We start from the raw sequence: 16957 nt of genomic DNA, 5'->3' as shown, positions 1-16957 counted from the left end.
TCCGCGCGTGACTCTCCACAGCGGGTCCGCCAGCGCCAGTGCGCTCCCGTGAGGTGCCGGCCTCCTCCCTCGCTGCCCGGGTTTCTGGCGCGGTTCGGCCTGTACCGCCCGGGGCCCGAGAGAGCCTGGCTTACGGAGGGACTAGCCCCGCGTCTCTCGCGTGTCCTGGACGCAAAAGTGTCGTCTCCCACTTTCTCGTTCTTCACACTTCAACGTACATGGTTTTGCCCGCAGGACTTCCACTTTTGGGACAAATGTATTTTTTTTTCTTCATTGGTTTTGTGTTTGGGAGCTGTTGGTCAGCCCTTCTGCGTGTCACCCCCGTTTCTTTGTGTGGGGGTCTCACACACCCCCACACCCCCTTATCGAGACCCCTGTCAGGGGCCCCTGGTGTTGGCTGGGTTGACGTCAACCTCCTGCCTTCGCGCCAAGCCATCGCCACGGCAACCGCAGCCTGATTGGCAGCGTTCAGAGGCGTGGCGAGGGGGCCCGGGGTGGGCAGCTCGGCCTCTCATTGGCCTGCGCTGCAGCCCCGCCTCTGCGGAGAGCCTGACAAGGAGTCGCGCGCAGAGGCTCGGTGCAGACGCTGGGAGCCGCGGGGAGGACGAGGTCGGAGCTGAGGAGCGGACATGTCCACCCTGGGCTGGTGGCGCCGCCGGGCGCCAGGGGCCCTGTGGGCGTGCTAGACTGTGCACACGGGCTGCTCCTGGGCCGAGCCGTGGGGCCCGAGGCAGTGTGGTGAGGGGAGGTGAGTCCGGCCGGACCCCCGCGCTACACGTCTGTGTCAGGACGGTGTCCGGATGCCGCGTGAGGCAGCACGGCCGTCACACGCTGCACTCTGGGACCCTGGTCAGATGGGGAAGGGGGAAGGCAGCCGGCGGACACCGCCTGGTGGGGTTCTCAACGGGTCCGGTGCTCGGGTTGCCGCGCTTGCCGCGGACGCCATCTTGCGTGTCTGGCCGGGGTTTCAGGGACCGGCTGCCCCTTTGAGGTGGCCGCGGAGCCGGGGGGCTGCCGCGCCATCTTGCCTAGTGGAGGTGGGGGTTAGGGTTAGCGGGGACGGGATGACCGCGGACTTCTGTCAGGCGAGCCCGCCAGGGTGGGTGCTGGGGAAGTGGTGGGCTGGCCGGGTCTGGGGGCTACAGATCACTACGTCTGTCCCACGGCGTCCCTGACAGCCAGGTCCCTCAGGCTGTCTCAGCATCCTTGCCAGACATTGGGGGCGGGGCTTGTTTTGCCGCAGTGGCGGCGGGAGGAGCTACAAGTCGTGAGGGGCGGGGCCGAGGGCTTCACGCCTGTGGGTATTTTCTCAGGGCTGTGAGTGATTGGGGAGCCCCGCCCACCTGGCGCCATATTTGGTGTGGGCGGTGAAGTTTGCTGTAAAGGCGCTATCCTGATTGGTTGGCCGCGGATTGGGGCGGGGCCAAGGGCGGTTGAGACTGCGGCTAGCCTGGGCTGTGACGATATCATTGAATCCCGCCTACCTTGGCGCCATCTTTGATGGGGGTGGCTAAGGTCTGCCGCGCAGGCTGGTGCGATGGTGGCTGGCTGGCCGCAGCGGGGCGGGGCGGGGCCAAGGGCTGGCGGGGGGGGGGGGGGGGTGGAACCGTGGTGACCCCGTGTTCTATGCTCTGAAGGCTTCAGGGTCCTGACTACCTCGCACTTTCTTTGCCAGTCGAAGGTTTGGCTGCAGAAGTTTGCCGTGACGGTGCCACCTCAACTGGCTTGAGGGCTAAGCTCTGACTTCTGAGAATGGGCCATGGCTAGTGACCCGGAGACCGTTTTGTTGGCTGGGTCCATGTGGTTTGGAGAAGCCAAGCGTTGTGCTAAGTTTGCCGCGGCTGCCGCGGTCGCGGCCGCCATGAAACTGTTAGTACTGAGGTACAGAGCTACAGGCTGTGGACTCACCGGCTGTTACTCCTTGGTGATATCTGGGCGCGGCAGAGGCCTTCCCTTGTGGTTGTCACCCTGCGGTGTGTCTGGCCCCATCTTTTGGCTAGGGGAAATGCTGGGGACGGGAGCAGCCTAGCTGTGTGGCGCAGACCCTGTCAGCGGGGCTGGGGGTGGGACCACGGGCAGTTTGGGGGACTGACCCTGCTGCGGGCCCCGCCCACGCTGGCACTATTCGTGTTGGCCGACAGGTGGCTGCCGAGACTCTCTGCGCAGGCGCCATCTTGAAGGACAGCGGAGCTGCAGGGGCGGGTCCAAGGGGAGAGGAGGCGCTGCAGAGCTCGGCCCACTGTAGTACTGTTTGTTGGCCGACAGGTGGCAGCCGAGACTTATGTGCAGGCGCCATGTTGAAGGACAGCTGAGCTGCAGGGGGCGGATCCAAGGGGGGGAGGAGCTGCAGAGCTCCCCGTGACTTACTGCGCAGGCGCTGTCTTGAGTGACAGTGGGGCTAGCTGTAGGGGGTTGGACCAAGGGGCGGGGCTGCAGAGTTGGGCCCACTCTGACGCTGTTGGCCGACAGGTGGCAGCTGAGGCTTACTGCGCAGGCGCCATCTTGAGTGCACGTGGGTTTGGCTGCAGGGGCTGAGCCCAAGGGGAGGGGCTGCGGAGTTCCGCCTACTGTGTCGACAGGTGGCAGCCAAGACTTACTGCGCAGCCACCGTTTGAGTGACAGGGGTCCTGCAGGGGGCGGGGTGAGGGAGGGGCTGCAGAGCCCCACCCACTCGAGTGATCTTAAGACCTGTAGGTGACAGCTAAAGCTTATTTATTGTGCAAGTATCACTATCAGTGATGGTGGTATTGCTGGGAGCAGGCTTGAGAGAGGCTTTCATGTTTTGAATAACAGGAGACTGCAGACCCCTACCCATTGGGTGGGTAGGCCTGGGTTGTGTTGGCGTGGGGTGGCCCCTCGAGGCTTATTGCACAGGCGCCATCTTGAATGATGGCAGAACTGCAGGGGGTGGGCCTGAGGGAGGGGCTGTCTTGTCCTGAACGATAAATAGACCCTGCAGACCCCTGCCCATCCCAGCAGTATGTTTGTTGTCCAGTAGGTGGCTGCCGAGGCTTACTGCACAGGCGCCATCTTGAATGACAGCGGAGCAGCAGGGGGCGGGCCCAGAGGTGGCTGCCGAAGCTTACTGCGCAGGCGCCATCTTGAATGACGGCTTGGCTGCAGGGGGCGGGCCCAGAGTGGGCAGCTGGGGCTTGCTGCGCAGGCGCAATCTGAGTGATGGCCGAGCTGCAGGGGACGGGTGTAAGGAGAGGCTGTCGGGTCCAGATTCACCGGGCTGCAAACACCTGCCCATCCTTGTGCCATGTTGGCCGGTAGGCGGTTGCTAAAGCGCCATCAAGAAGGACCGTGGAGTTGTAGGTGGTGGTTTGAGGGTGGGACTGCCATGTCCTGAGTGACTGAGGGGTCCTGGGGAGCCCTATCCACCTTCGCATGGCTAAGAACAGGAGTCAGGTTTGCTGTGTAGGCTCCAGTTTGGCCAGCCCAGAGCGTTTGCCGCAGTGGCCACTCAACAGGGTGGCAGGCGAGATATTTCCTCGAAGGACACCACAGCCAAGTCTCAGGAATGTGGGGACAGGGTTCATCTGTGCAGCCCTGAGGGTCCGTTTGAATGACTGGGGTTCAGATGTCGGCATTTTAATAGATTTGGGGAAGGTGAGGTCTCCAGAAGACGGACCCGTGCTGTGGGAAGAGGACGCGTGCTGTGGACATAAGTTTTGGGGTGTGGAGGCTCTGAGGTCAATATGGAGTTTACGCAAAGAAAAATGTCTAAGAGCCTGGAACTGGACAATTCAGGGCTGCAGACAGGAGAGGGGCGTGGCACGGGAGACAATCCAGGGGAGGTACTCTAGGCATGTCAGGGCGTGGTTTGGGAGGGTGGGGGCCCGCCCTGGTTCTTGGGTGGGGCTACCTGCTGGTGGCGGGGGTGCACATGTGCAGAGTCACTTGTGGCACTGCTGCTGCGTCCTCTGGAGGACTACCGCGATTCCAGCACTAAAGTAGCTCTCACCATGTTTGCCTATGTGTATCCCAGACTCCAGCTGGGGCACTTCTAGTCCTAGCTCCACCAAAGCATCTCGTAAGCCCCCCATTTGGGAGCATGTTGAAAACCTCTACAATGGTGGGTAAGGTTAAGGAATGAAGTAACTACCTAATGGCAATAATACTAAGGTCCTAATAGAAGATAATCTTTTCATAGTACTTAAATTTACAGTGCAGTTAAACTTCTTTCCCTGCATCACTAGCTATTAGATGGCAAAACTGGAGTTTTAACTCACTTTTCTATGGGGTACCTGTATCTCTAGTCCATGTGGTCTCCACGGAAAATGTCAGTAGATGTTCTGTTTTTCAGTGACATTAGGTTCATCTGTACCAGTCTGCCATGGGCTCTTACATTGAGTTCTCTGAGCATCTGCTTTTCTATAAAGTGATACTTAGAAGATTACAGTGTTGTGGTGAAGAGTAACAGAGACAAGAAAAGCAAGTTGTTAAGTATTGTATGGGGTGTGTAAAATACATAAATATGTAAATAAATAATAGTACCACTTCAGCTATTGTTTTCCTGAGTTTTGCCTACACATGTCCTTTGCTTTTAGAGGAACTGCCAGCATCACATAGTTAATAAGTGGGAAGTTGGGTTCTTGAATTGATTTCTAAATCCAAAGCCCTGTGTCTTTACTGTTTTGCTTTGCTTGTTAGAAGACATTCTAAGAAGTTCAGAGAATGACTTGCACAGCCATTGGCATAACCCCACAGGGAAGAGACTGTAATTACAGTCCACAGTACAACTCTTGCCTCAGGGAGCAATGCCCAGGGCCCTTCCATCCTGGGAGGGAAGACTCTTTCTCCTGGTCTGACTTGACCTCTGCCACTGGAGGAGATAAAGGTGCAGTCCTTTCCAGTCTGAGGAATCTGGTATTTGCAAAGTAAATTTGGTATCTCATGTTTTCTTTTCCTTCCCCAGCTTTGCCTTCTCGAGCTCCTACCCTTCTCAGAGACACCTGGCCAGAGGAAGAGGAACTAGGTCCAAACACTAGGTGGCCGGGTCCAGGTCCAGGTGAGCTGAATTCCCTTCTCACACTGCCACACTCATCCTTAGAATGAACACATTCTTCTTCATCCTGACACTTTTCTACTGCATACGTGTTCTATACAGCCATGCAAGTACCCGTTTGTGCTCTCTGAAAACTCACAGACTCTTCCGGTGAATTGCGTGTTTGCCAGAAATTCTCCTTGGCCTCATGCTATGCTTTTCAGTTTCCTTCATTTCCCGCCCCCCAACACTCAGTTGCACTTTCAGGCCTACTTTTTCTCTCTTGTTGGGTGATTAGAGAAGCATGAGAGGTCCATCGGTTCTTCTAGCAAACATGGCCTAGAGTGGGAAAAGAAGTGTATTCCTGGAGCTCATAGTCTATTGGGTAATGAAAGACTTTGAAAAAATAATTGTACAATTGATGTTTTTGAGAGAGAATATTCACTGTGGACAGTTAACCTGAAAGAGGCCACATAGGGCCTTTCTGGAAGGCCAGGGAAGCTCAGGCTGAGCACTGAAGAAGTAAGAATGGTAGTGTGTTGTGGCAAGAGTAGTCTGAAGCAGAGGGCACAGGGGCATTTCTGAGGGCTCCAGAGAGAAGAGCCAAAAGTCTAGGATGCCTGGAGCAAAGGAAAGAATTGAGTGGCGTTTGATCAAGGTGGGGAAGAGGTCAGTTGGTGCTGTGTTGTGAAAGGCCTTCCAGTGAGTGGTAAGTATATGGGCTCAATATGAAACACAGTGGGAAACCATTGAGGTGTTTTAGCTGTAAAAGTAATGTGAGAATCAGATTTGTGTTTTAAAAATACGGTCTGTTGTAGGGTTCTGAAGAGGAGGGTGGAAACAGTGGCTGCAGCAATAACCATTTCAGGTCTGGGTGAGAGATGATAGCTTGGATTAGGGTCAGAGCAGGGGGAGAAGTGAAGTAGTTGGATATTAGAGAGCTACTAAGAGACTCAGTCGGCCCCGTACTCTTCTTTCACACCTTGCTGACTGCTTCAGGTCAGGTGCAGTGAATCACATCGTGTGGGGAAGTGAGCAAAATAGCAAAAGTTGTTCATTCCGTCAGCAAACATGGAAACTGCCCACTCTGGGACAGAACCATGCCAGACTTTGTATCTCTGGAAGTGGGTGACATAATCACTGGCCTCAACGTCTGCTGAGTGAGAACTGTAGTTAAATGACGAGTAAGACAACATGCTTACCAAAATAGGTGGCTGTGCTGACGGTGTGTTACCATCTGAAGGAAGGCTCATGTGCCATTCACGTTGGTCCCTGGGAATCATTGGTTTATGCCTGGCCTCAGTGAGTGCCTCAAGTATCCAGTGTCTGGTCCTAAAGCCTGTGGACACTCAGAAACCTTATTTCATCTAAGGACTCATCCTGTGTTAGTAGATCCACATTAATGAAGCTGGGGAAACCTATGTAAACCCTACTGACATATTAGCTTATGTTGAAAACCGGTGTGACTGAAGTACAATGTTCCTGTTTTCTCCATTCTGGCTTGTTAGCTTATAGTGGGAGATAACTATAGCAGGGACCCAAATACTCAAAAGTGTGTATGATCAACAGATTCTCTCCCTGTAGACAGACCTACATGGGAAATGAAACCATAATGAAAAGATTGCTTGGTGAGTATGGAATCAAAATGAGAGAAGGTGAAGGTTCACTAGCACTGGCCTTTAGGTAGCCTAGCGCCAGCATCTGGTTGCAGTGAAGCTCTTGCTAGGGTAACTAGGACACCAGAGGTCTCCTATCTCCAGTCCTCTTTGTTCCCAATTTCCACTCAAATTAGGTCTGACCAGAGTAGCCCTTTCCTGTACATCGTTTGTGGCCTATCTTTTCATGTTTTTTTTCTCATTTGGGAGAAAAAAAATGATCAGCTAATAATTGACGTGAAAATATGGCCAGGTTAGTCATACTGGCTCAGAAGACATTCTCTTTAAAGTAGCTTTATTCGTCTTGAACTATTTGGGGTCTGATCATTAAACTAAAATTCTTAGATACTATTTCCTCTCTTCTGAAATTTCTGGGGAAAGCCCACAAGAATGGACACCAACAAGGAAATTTTGCTGCAGTGTGGTAAGTGCTAAGCCTTTGTGATAGAGGTAAGCCCAGGGTGATGTGGAGATGATCTGAGAAGAGCCATCTAAAAGACCAGAGGGTGGAGGTTGCGGCCAGGATGGTAGGGAGAGTGGTCATTTACTCTTTGCTGACATTGCCATATGAAACTGGCCCCCCAGCAGCCCCTGTTGTCCGTATGCTTCTGTTTGTGATTATTCGAACAAGACCAGACACCTAAGCCTACAGCAGTGGTTCTCAAAGTATAACTACTGGGGTGCTTATTGGAATGCCTCTTTATCCTAGAGAACCACAGGCCTCCTAGATCGTCACATCTAGAAAGGCAGGTATGTATTTCACAAGTACCTCAGATGGCTTTTGGCACCCCAAGTTTGAGAACCACCACCCTAGAAGGACTTGAGCTGCGGTGTGTACTTGCAGACTCGGAGAACTTGGGTTGCTGAGGCTGTCAGCACTGGGCGTGTCACCGGGAGGTGAGGTAGGACTGGGGCTGGGGCAGCGCTTACCACGTGCATGCTGAAGTAGAGAATGTCGGTCTGCAGAGAGAGGCAGGAGAATGGAGCAAACGAGAAGAGAGAGGAGACCGCACACCATGCTGTCCCCAAGAAACGAAGAAAGTAACTTCCTCGCTTCCTGACTTTAAAGTTCTCAATTCCAGCCCCCTCGGATGAGGTAGGTAGAATGAGTGAGGGGGCTGAATCTAGGTGCACCATGATGAGGGGCCAAAGTAAGTAAGTAGAAATGGGGTTGAAGAAGCTCTCATGGAGCTTCTTTCTCAACTGATGGGATGTGGGGAGTCTGAGGTGAAACAGTGGGGTCACAGGATTTCGTTAGCTCTCCTCACGTGTCCCACTCAATGTTTTCAAGCCTCTGATCTGTGTTCTTTAATTGATTTCTTCCCAGTTCAGTTGTTTGAGGCCAAAGACACCTCCCCACCCCCCACCTTGTAGCAGAGGTGTCTGATGAATTCCATCCTTGTTTCAGTTACATTAAATGTGAGGCCCATACTTTTGTTTTCTATTCATTTTTTATGAAATAGAGAAGTAAAGTGCTATAAAACATTCAAAGAATGGCGCAAATACTGTGGTAGAAACCACAGTGGCAACACTGTTGTACAGGCGGCACCACTGTCCTGTAGTTTTAAGTGGTCAAGCTCACAAGTGAAATTTATTCTGCATGAAATGTTTATGATGCATATAACATTTCATGGTTAGATGTCTAGTGTATGCAAGAACCAATATTTGGAGGTTAAAGAACGCTAGAAATCCATAAGGCCCTCTGCCCAGGGTAGAGAGAGACTGCTTTCTGTCATTCATCTCCTCTCTTTCCTTCCTCTTGGAATTGATGGTCTTGGCCTCTAGGACCAGGGCTTGGTCCCTTTGTGTCTCCACCTTTGCCTTTGTCTGCCAAATGTGGTCAGACCTTTTAAGATCCTGCCCTTGGCTGCTACTCAACCCACACTGGGATCTGTACTCCAGAGAGCAGAAGGAAATGCGGAAATTTGAGTAGGGGTATGCGAGGGTCCACCTCCAAGTCAGGAAATGAAGGTGATGGGTTTGCCATGTGGCCAGAATTCAGTTTGAACTATGAGGCCAGAGGGGAGGGCGTGGGTGTGGAGCACCATCAAGTGATACAGGCAGCAAGTGGAGGGTGCCATGGGAGGCGGCCAGAGGGGAAGATGAAGTGTCCTCGTAAGCAGGGGCCACATCCCGGGGACCACCACAGCAGAGGGCATGCTGCTTAGCAGTAGTAGGCAGAAAGGAAAAGGAAAGACCAACAGCAATTGAATTTATTTTGAATTTTATATTCAAAAATTTGTTTCCAATTATAAACTTAGAATAACATTTGAAATTAAAATGCAAAAAGAAGTAGTATCTTTTATTATTTATTTTTTTATTTTCCCCCTTTTATGAATAATCTACACAAGTTTATATGGAAATTTTCTTCTGGCTTAGTTTATATGTATTTCCGTATGTTTAAATATCCTTGTTTGCTCTTGTGTGTTTGTTTTTTTAGCACAATGAGATCATACCCAGTTCATTAACATTTCAAACTCAAGCTGTAAGAGTGAAGTTCCTGGGATGTGAGACAGTAGTTGGTGGGCGGGGAGAAGGTGTCATATGCCACCTGGAGAGCTCAGATAATGTGTACACTATGTTTTTAGTCTCCATTTTTGTGGGTGTGTTTCTTTGTGTATGCACACATACTACTTAGTAGCTATTTAGCACTATCTACAAGAATTTCCATATAAATACACTTCCATCTATAGGTTTGCTTTCTAAAAACTGCCTTATTCCATTGTGTGGATATTTCCATCATTTTCTGTGTGCATATAAATAGGTATACATGTAAATGCCACGTATGCTGTACAATTTTATGCCCCATTATTTTCATTTAATGCTTTAAAAGTTTTTTTACATTAGTGGTTTCACCGAGTTTAAATAAACCAGTGTACCTGTAGAATGGAATATTATGTGGCCTTCAGAATGATGTAGATCTATATGTACTAGTATAGAAAGGTAACCATCATAAATTACTAGGTTTTAAAATACATACACAAGGGACGCCTGGCTGGCAGGGTCGGCAGAGCACACGAGTCTTGATTTTGGGGTTGTGAGTTCCAGCCCCACATTGGGCATAAAGTTTACTGGAAAAAATAAAAGTTAAAAGCACACACATGCAGAACACCTAATGTGATCTTATTTGGGTAAAAATTTGATGCTACTCTATATATGGATGTCAAAAGGTTTAGTATAGCAACAGATTTGATCAGTGGATGTGGCTTGTGGTTTCTACATTAAATATTTTGTAATGTTTGAATGTTGTATTATCTTTTGTGTTTGCAATCAGAAAATAATGTTAAAAAACTTCTTGAAAACATGACTTAATGGCTACATAGCATTCTATTAAAGATATTTATGTTTTCATTCCTTCCTGTTTGATGAAAATTTTGGAGGAATGCTGTTTTTTGAGGGCACTGATTTATTTTAATGAGAGCAAAGTAGATTATTGGCCTTTGTGGCCTTAGGCTTCCAGTGATGCGTTGTTGACATACAGAATTGCTTGGCAGGAGGCCAGACCCCAGCACTGGTTTGTGGTGCTTTCCTAATGCCAGAGGCTGTCCCAACCTTCTTGGAAATGCATGCTTGAATAACTGGTCAGAAATTAAAGTGTTGGCCATCCCCTCTCATCACTTTTCTTAAAATTATTCTTTACCACTTAGTCCTCAGAGAGTTCATAGTTTGTATTTAAACAGTTAATGCTCTTTTTGATTTAAAGACCTTTCTTTATTGTAAACTAAGTCCCATGTGTGTGTACACTTTCATGCAAGTGAGGTTTTGGGCTGTGTTAGCTCGGTTAAGTGTATTTGTCTTGACACTTGCGTCATTGTGTTGGAAAGAATACTGTACGTTTCCATATGTTTGGGTCATTTTACAGACAACACGTTGCCCCCATCACATACATACCTTACTCAGGATTGTCCTGATAGTTTTGTACCTTTATTCTTTAGAGGAACTGGATTCTCAGTTTATCAAAGCTTCCCATCCTTTCATTGGATTTTAATGTATGTTCAAGGAAGGATTGACAACAATTTCCACATTCCCATCCAAAAACATATGTCTTCATGTATTTAGGATTTGTGTTATGTCCTAGACATTTAAAAAATTTTTGTTTGGAGTTGCAGATAGTTTGAATTTATTTATGAGAATTTATTTATTTTGCTATTAATGGGATTCTTTTCTTGTATTTAGTGACAAGGTTTTTTAGCTCAAAATAATGCTTTTTCCACGTTATGCTTTTCGTTTCTTCTTCTTCAGTTGTGTTAGCCAGGTTTTTCCAGAATAGTGTTGCCTGGTGGTTGTGGTGGAGGTCCTCCCTTCCTGGCCCCCACTTTTAGTTGGAATACCTTTAGTGTTTAATACGCTTGCTTGCTTTTATTTGAGATAAATCTCTATTGTTCATAGGTGGCCTCCTAGTTATACTCTTTGCTAAGAACACTCTAAGGAGAGGCTGTTGAAGTTTGCACGTGCTTTTTAACACGAAACAATGCTCACAGGATCCCTTTCCCCTTATGATCCGTCGTATAGAACAGTCCCCTGGAATTGGGATATCTTCCTTTGTATTACTGGAATGGGCTAGACTTTTCTAGATTGGATTTATTAAACATTTTTGCATCTAAGTGCAAAAAACTGTTTATTGAACACCTATGTGCCAGTCCTGTGAGATAAAAATACAATGGTGGAAAAAGGCAGCAGAGGCTTTGCCCTCAGAGACTTTGGGTTTAAGTGCAGGCACTCTCAGTTCTACTAGGTTCACGCATCTTCAGGCACATCTCTGATCATATGGGTAAATTGTTATTGTTGGCCTTTCTGGTCTGTCCTTGGACAGGCTACCCCCTCAGCCCCAACATTTCATGCGATCGTTTCAGACAAACCTTTACTCGGCTCCTTTGTGATGCTTTCGTCTCAGCTACCTCCAAACCTGTATCTTCTGTTTTCTTCAACGGTAGGCGTGGCTGTTGCCATGGAGGCAGAAGCTGGACTGGGGAAGTGGGGGCGAAGTGGGTAGAGCAGTTATGCTTTTGATTGGCCAGAGGCGCTGTCACAGGACGAGTTCACCTTGAGATCTGGGTCTTCCTGAGGGTAAGGTGAGTATGGGACCCTGGCAAGTACTAGCACAGCACATCTGGCCCCACTCTGAGTTGCCCTTTGGTCTGTAAACAGAGTGAGTAAGGGGTAAAGGTTGGGTCACTTGGCCAGGATGGCACCTAACCTCATCTCACAAGACTCACCTGCTGTCAGGTACCGCTGTAGGAGTATGTCGATCAGTGTCTCCTTTTCCGGAGTTTGACTCTTGAGACAGGATCTGTGCCCCGTGTTAGGACCATAGTTATACAAGAACACGTTAGCAACATAACACTTTTCTGACATGTGCCTAACACTTTTCTGACATGTGCTTGTCCCTTCCCATGGCTCCATGTGTAAAATGGCGTCACCTGCCATCATTTACTGCAGCAGCTCTTTAGTGCTGCATGTGTTACCTTTTATAAACTGGAAATTAGGTGTATATATAAGGACTTTATTGTAGTGGGCACCTGACTTTTTAGCTTTTTTTTTTTCTTTTTTTAAATTTTTTTTAACGTTTATTTATTTTTGAGACAGAGAGAGACAGAGCACGAATGGGGGAGGGGCAGAGAGAGAGGGAGACACAGAATCGGAAGCAGGCTCCAGGCTCTGAGCTGTCAGCCCAGAGCCCGACGCGGGGCTCGAACTCACGGACCGCGAGATCGTGACCTGAGCTGAAGTCAGACGCTTAACCGACTGAGCCACCCAGGCGCCCCATAACTTTTTTTTTTCTTACTAATATTTTACCTACTTGACTGTCCTTAAGTGGAGACTTGCTGGTTCAAAAGGAATGGGCGTTTTTAATGTTTTTAAAACATAGGCTGAAATGGCATCCAGAATTATGGTTCATGCCTGCACCAGCCAGCTTCTTACCAACGTCAGTTTTTCTTTTTGATTATTTTTGAAATATCTGCCCATTTGATAGGCCAAAAAGGTGTTGACTGTAATATTTCACATTTCTTTGATTCCGATGTGACTGTTGGAACTTATCACTAATTTTATGAACTGTATTTTTTATTTTCACGGGTAGACATTTCTCTTATTGGTTTCTAAGAGCTTCTCACATTTGAGATATTAACTGTTGTCTATGTTGCAAAATATTTCCCCCCTCTTCTTCTGGTTTGTTTTTATTTTGGTTGCGTCTTATAGCACAGAAAATTTGTACCCATTTTTATTTTCCCATCTGCTGAGTAGTGAGTGAGTGGTCTTTTGGTGGGCTCTGGCATTGGAATTATGCTTGGGCCTTCTCCTCCCTGTCCCTGTTCTTTGCTGTTGCACACAGTGCCTCTCTGAACACACTTGAGATCTGTACCTCTGTGCACATGGGCAGACAGGTCTATCAGTTAGGTTTCAGGATCCCTAGGATAGGGGATGACCTTACAATTATGTATTAATAATTGCTGGAGATCTGGGGAGTATATTCAACTTATAGCTGCAATTTCCTTATGTGATTCTTGGTTTCAGAAGTTCCAGACTTGATTCTTTGGGGGTTTCTAAATTGCCTGCCATCTGGTTTAGAATATGACCTTGGACTCCAGCAGGGTGGGATAGGCAGGGAAGGGAGGAGACCCCCTCAGTGTTAAGGTGTCAGGGTTGCGTGAACCCACTCGGTGGGCAGCACAGTCTCTAAGGCCTCTCTACTAGTGCTTTTGTTTATTGTTTTGTTTTAACTTTGAATTTATTTTTTTGACTAGGTAATACATGCTCATGGTAAAAAATAAATAAATAAAAACAAAAAACAAAAGGAGACTATACAGTGAAAAAGTAAGTTTCCCTTCTTTCCCTGGCCCCCAGTTCCCTTCCCCAGGGGTGATCACTATTAATCACTATTACTAGTCTCATATATATTCTTACAGAAATTGTCTAAGTAAATACGTCTGTTTTTATAGTTTCTTAGAATGCTGTACACATTTTCGTGTCCCATTTTGTACTTAACTACGTTAGAGGTCATCTTATATCCATTTATTTACAATTGGCTCATTATTTTTAAAGGTTTCATAATCATTATATGAATATGTACTATATTTTGTGCATTGTCAGCACTATTCAGTGACTATATTCTTGGACATATGTGATTATGTATTTCTGGAATAAATTCATGGAAATAGAATTTATAGGACAGGGTGTGTACATTTAAAATTTCAAGAAGTTATCCAAATTGCCCTCCATAAAATCTCCATTGCCATAAGCATTATGTGAGTACGCCCATTTCTTTTTCATACAGATACTTACATTGTCCATTTTTACAATTACTCTGTTCTCAAAGTCCTTTTTTACTCTCAGATCTGAAATGAACTTCCTCTGCAGTTGTGGGAAGGAGTTGTTAGGGCCTGATTCTTTTTTTTAAGTTTTTCCTGTTAAATTAAAAAAAACAAGAAAAAAAATATATATATATACACACATATGTATGTATAATGTTCTTGCTGACCACAGGCTGTTCTGTTGCCCTTGTTAGAAAATCTTGAGCACATTTAAAGAACATCAAATTTGTTTACTCTAGTCCTGAATTTCTTGAGAAAAGAAATGAGTGAATTTTTGGTGTAGAAGTTGGCGTGTACCTTGTGATCGAATTCTTAAGGGTGTTCAAACGGTCGTATTATTAATGAGTAAGATGTCCTCCATCTCTTTTCTGTGCTCTGCAAGGGTTTTTATAACATGGTGAACTCATTGCTCATGGAACTTTTATGGAAGTTGCTCCTTAAATTATTTCATCTTTTTAAATTTCTTCCCTAGATTTTCCTCTGCTTTCTGAGTCAGGTTTGCCTGCCTGTATTTTCTTAGAAAAATTATTGATTCTCTGTCAAACCTTTTCATCCTACAGTTACTGTATGTAGTTTTCACCTGCTGGTGGTTTATGCTTCAAATATATGTGTACTGGGAGGAAAAATTACCATAGTAAACAAGTACATATGTGAAGTCAAAGTTGTCCTTAATAGCTCTCAATTTTATCGTCTAGTTAGAAGAGCCCTTTCCTGCTCCATAATTCTAAAAAGTAATCTTTTATTTATTTTATTTTGATTTTAGTTTTAGCATTTTTATGTATGGTATGACCTTCTCCCCCCAAGTGAAAGATTGGCTAGTTTTCCTACCACTGTTTACTGAGGTAATGTGTGCCTTCCTTACTAGTCTGTAAATGCCACGTTTCATGCCACTGCCGGATACTTGACTACGTGTGGTCAACTTAGACCACAATTCCTAAGAGAATCCACTTTCTTATCATAAGTTACAAGTGGGTCTTTTTGTTGTTTTATTTCTTAGGTTTTGATGGTGTAAACAACCATCATTGTTATTTTTATGTAGTCTTTCTCCTTCAGGCATATTATAAAAGAACTTTCTTACCATGAGATTACGTGAAAATATTTCTTAAATTTTTTGTATGGATTGTTGGTCTTTTGATATGTGAATTTTCAAAATATTGACCAAATGGAACTCTTCCAGGTCAACTTTGGAACCATCGCCAAGTTCCCCAACATTAATATTCTTTGAAGTTCCATTAAATTATATAGATTAACTTGGGGGAGGTTTTAGAGCTTTAATATGCCAGATCCATACATCTCCCATGATTATCCTGTGTCTCTCCATTTACTGCCTTTTATTATTATAATTTGTAATCTTATCCACGTGGATGGTATTGTCTTTCATTAAATCTTTTCTGTCTTTATAATGGCAGTTCTCTTCCCACTATTTAAAATTTTTAATTGCTGATACATATTTAGGGAGCCTGTTGTAAGTGATTTTCTTATTAAATTATTGTCAGGTCTGCTTCCATTGATTCACAAAATCTGAGTGAATGCTCTTACATAAAAGAGAATGATAGTTTTAGATCTTTCTTTATGCCTCACATTTTTCTTGCCTCGTAATTGGCTGGAACTCTGAAGAATAGTGTTCAACAGTGATAGTGCCAGAGATTTTTGTCTGCTTTTATAACTGAACTTGATCTGTGGTTTGTTAATGCTAGTTTTGTACTGGCTTTTTAAATTATTCTGATTTCATAAAGACTTTCTATTTCTCTTTGTTGGTTTATGACCTGGGAATTGGCCTTTTCTTGAAGGCGATATATAAGTCCTCACCTCTAATGCTATCTGAATTCACAGCCATTTGGAGAATTAATTCTCTAACACTCTTTTTACATTTCTTCCATGTTTATTTGTCCATATATTTTTGTCTTTAAAATGTCTGCAGGTCCCTGGCATTTTGACTCTGTTCCCGTGGAGAGCTGCTTGTTCTGAAGTTCTGGAAAGGATCCTCTTCCCAAACAGGTGATTTACATACCTGAAGGTATCCTGTCACCTCTGAGAAGTTGCACTAGCGTCTTCTAGGGGACTGGAGTTTCCTCTGGGATATGAATGCCAAAGAGCAATCTTGGGCTTCCTGCCCTTTCATCTTTGCCATTCAGGCCTGCTGGGTTTGAGAGCTCTGCCTTGTCAGGGGCAGTCTCTCTGTCCCTCTTAGCCAAGCATCGCTCTAGTCCTCAGAGACTGGATACTTGTCCTTTTCCTTCCCTGGCTTTGGAAGTCTTCTGCCTGGCAGGGTGCCATCTCATGCCCTCTCCTCTGTTGTCACCCGTCCTCAAGGAGGGCAGGGCAGACAGGGAGGCAGTGCTTGATTGCTGAGGGTCTTCCTGATGGACGTGTGTATGTGTGTGTGTGTGCGCGCGCGCGAGTGCGTGTGTGTGCTGATGCTTCAGAGGACGGCGGTGGGAGAGAGCATGGGTGGGGGTGGTGTTTGTGCGTGAGCAGAACCGAAGCCCATCACTGCAGGGGGGAAAAGGGCATGGCAGAGTTTGCTACATTTATTCCCCAATGATAAATGAAACACCTTGTTTTCTCTTTAAACATTAAAGAAAGAACTTTAATTTTAAACTTACTGGTTTTCCATTTAAAACAAAAGCATAGAATTTTTGCTGCATATTGTTTTGTTCTTCCTTGGAAGTAAAGCCAGAAGTACAAAACTGTCAGGTGAATTAATTCACTCACCCAAACCTAAATTTCTTTCCCATATTGCCTACCTTCTTGTACCATTTGTGGCTGTCCACAGAGGGAGATGGTTTAGGTAACGGGAAATGTATAGCCTTAATTGGTTATGTTAGAAAAAAGATGAAAATCAGCTTTTAAACTCAGTCTAAGAGGTTTTTCTAAAAAGAAGGGGCAGATAATAAAAAGACAACTAGGGAAATAAATGCAGCAATACAGAGGATTATCAAAGCTGTTTCTTTCCTAGAGGGGTTGGTAGAAAAGTGGGCAGGTGAGGGTGGGTGACACAC

The 16957-nt window shown here is 46.3% G+C and overlaps 1 protein-coding gene across 3 annotated transcripts in view; it reads left to right on the top strand.

Annotated features, from left to right (window-relative positions):
• The first annotated feature begins 598 nt into the window (after positions 1 to 598).
• PEG3 (paternally expressed 3) overlaps positions 599 to 16957 on the top strand; it is a 32834-nt gene continuing 16475 nt past the window's right edge. Inside the window, exons 1-5 of one of the 3 annotated variants that reach the window (XM_030297788.1) lie at positions 599 to 748; positions 4922 to 5014; positions 7355 to 7395; positions 7612 to 7741; positions 15877 to 15953. The gene's annotated coding sequence lies outside the window, so the exon portion shown is untranslated. Of the gene's footprint in view, positions 749 to 1802; positions 1974 to 4921; positions 5015 to 7354; positions 7396 to 7611; positions 7742 to 15876; positions 15954 to 16957 lie in introns of those variants that run through there. The other 2 variants (XM_030297786.1, XM_030297787.1) reach the window with 2 other exon arrangements.

The sequence above is a fragment of the Lynx canadensis genome, chromosome E2 (assembly GCF_007474595.2).
Source record: "Lynx canadensis isolate LIC74 chromosome E2, mLynCan4.pri.v2, whole genome shotgun sequence".
Taxonomy (NCBI): Eukaryota; Metazoa; Chordata; class Mammalia; order Carnivora; family Felidae; genus Lynx; species Lynx canadensis.
This window is presented reverse-complemented; position numbering and strand designations above follow the sequence as displayed.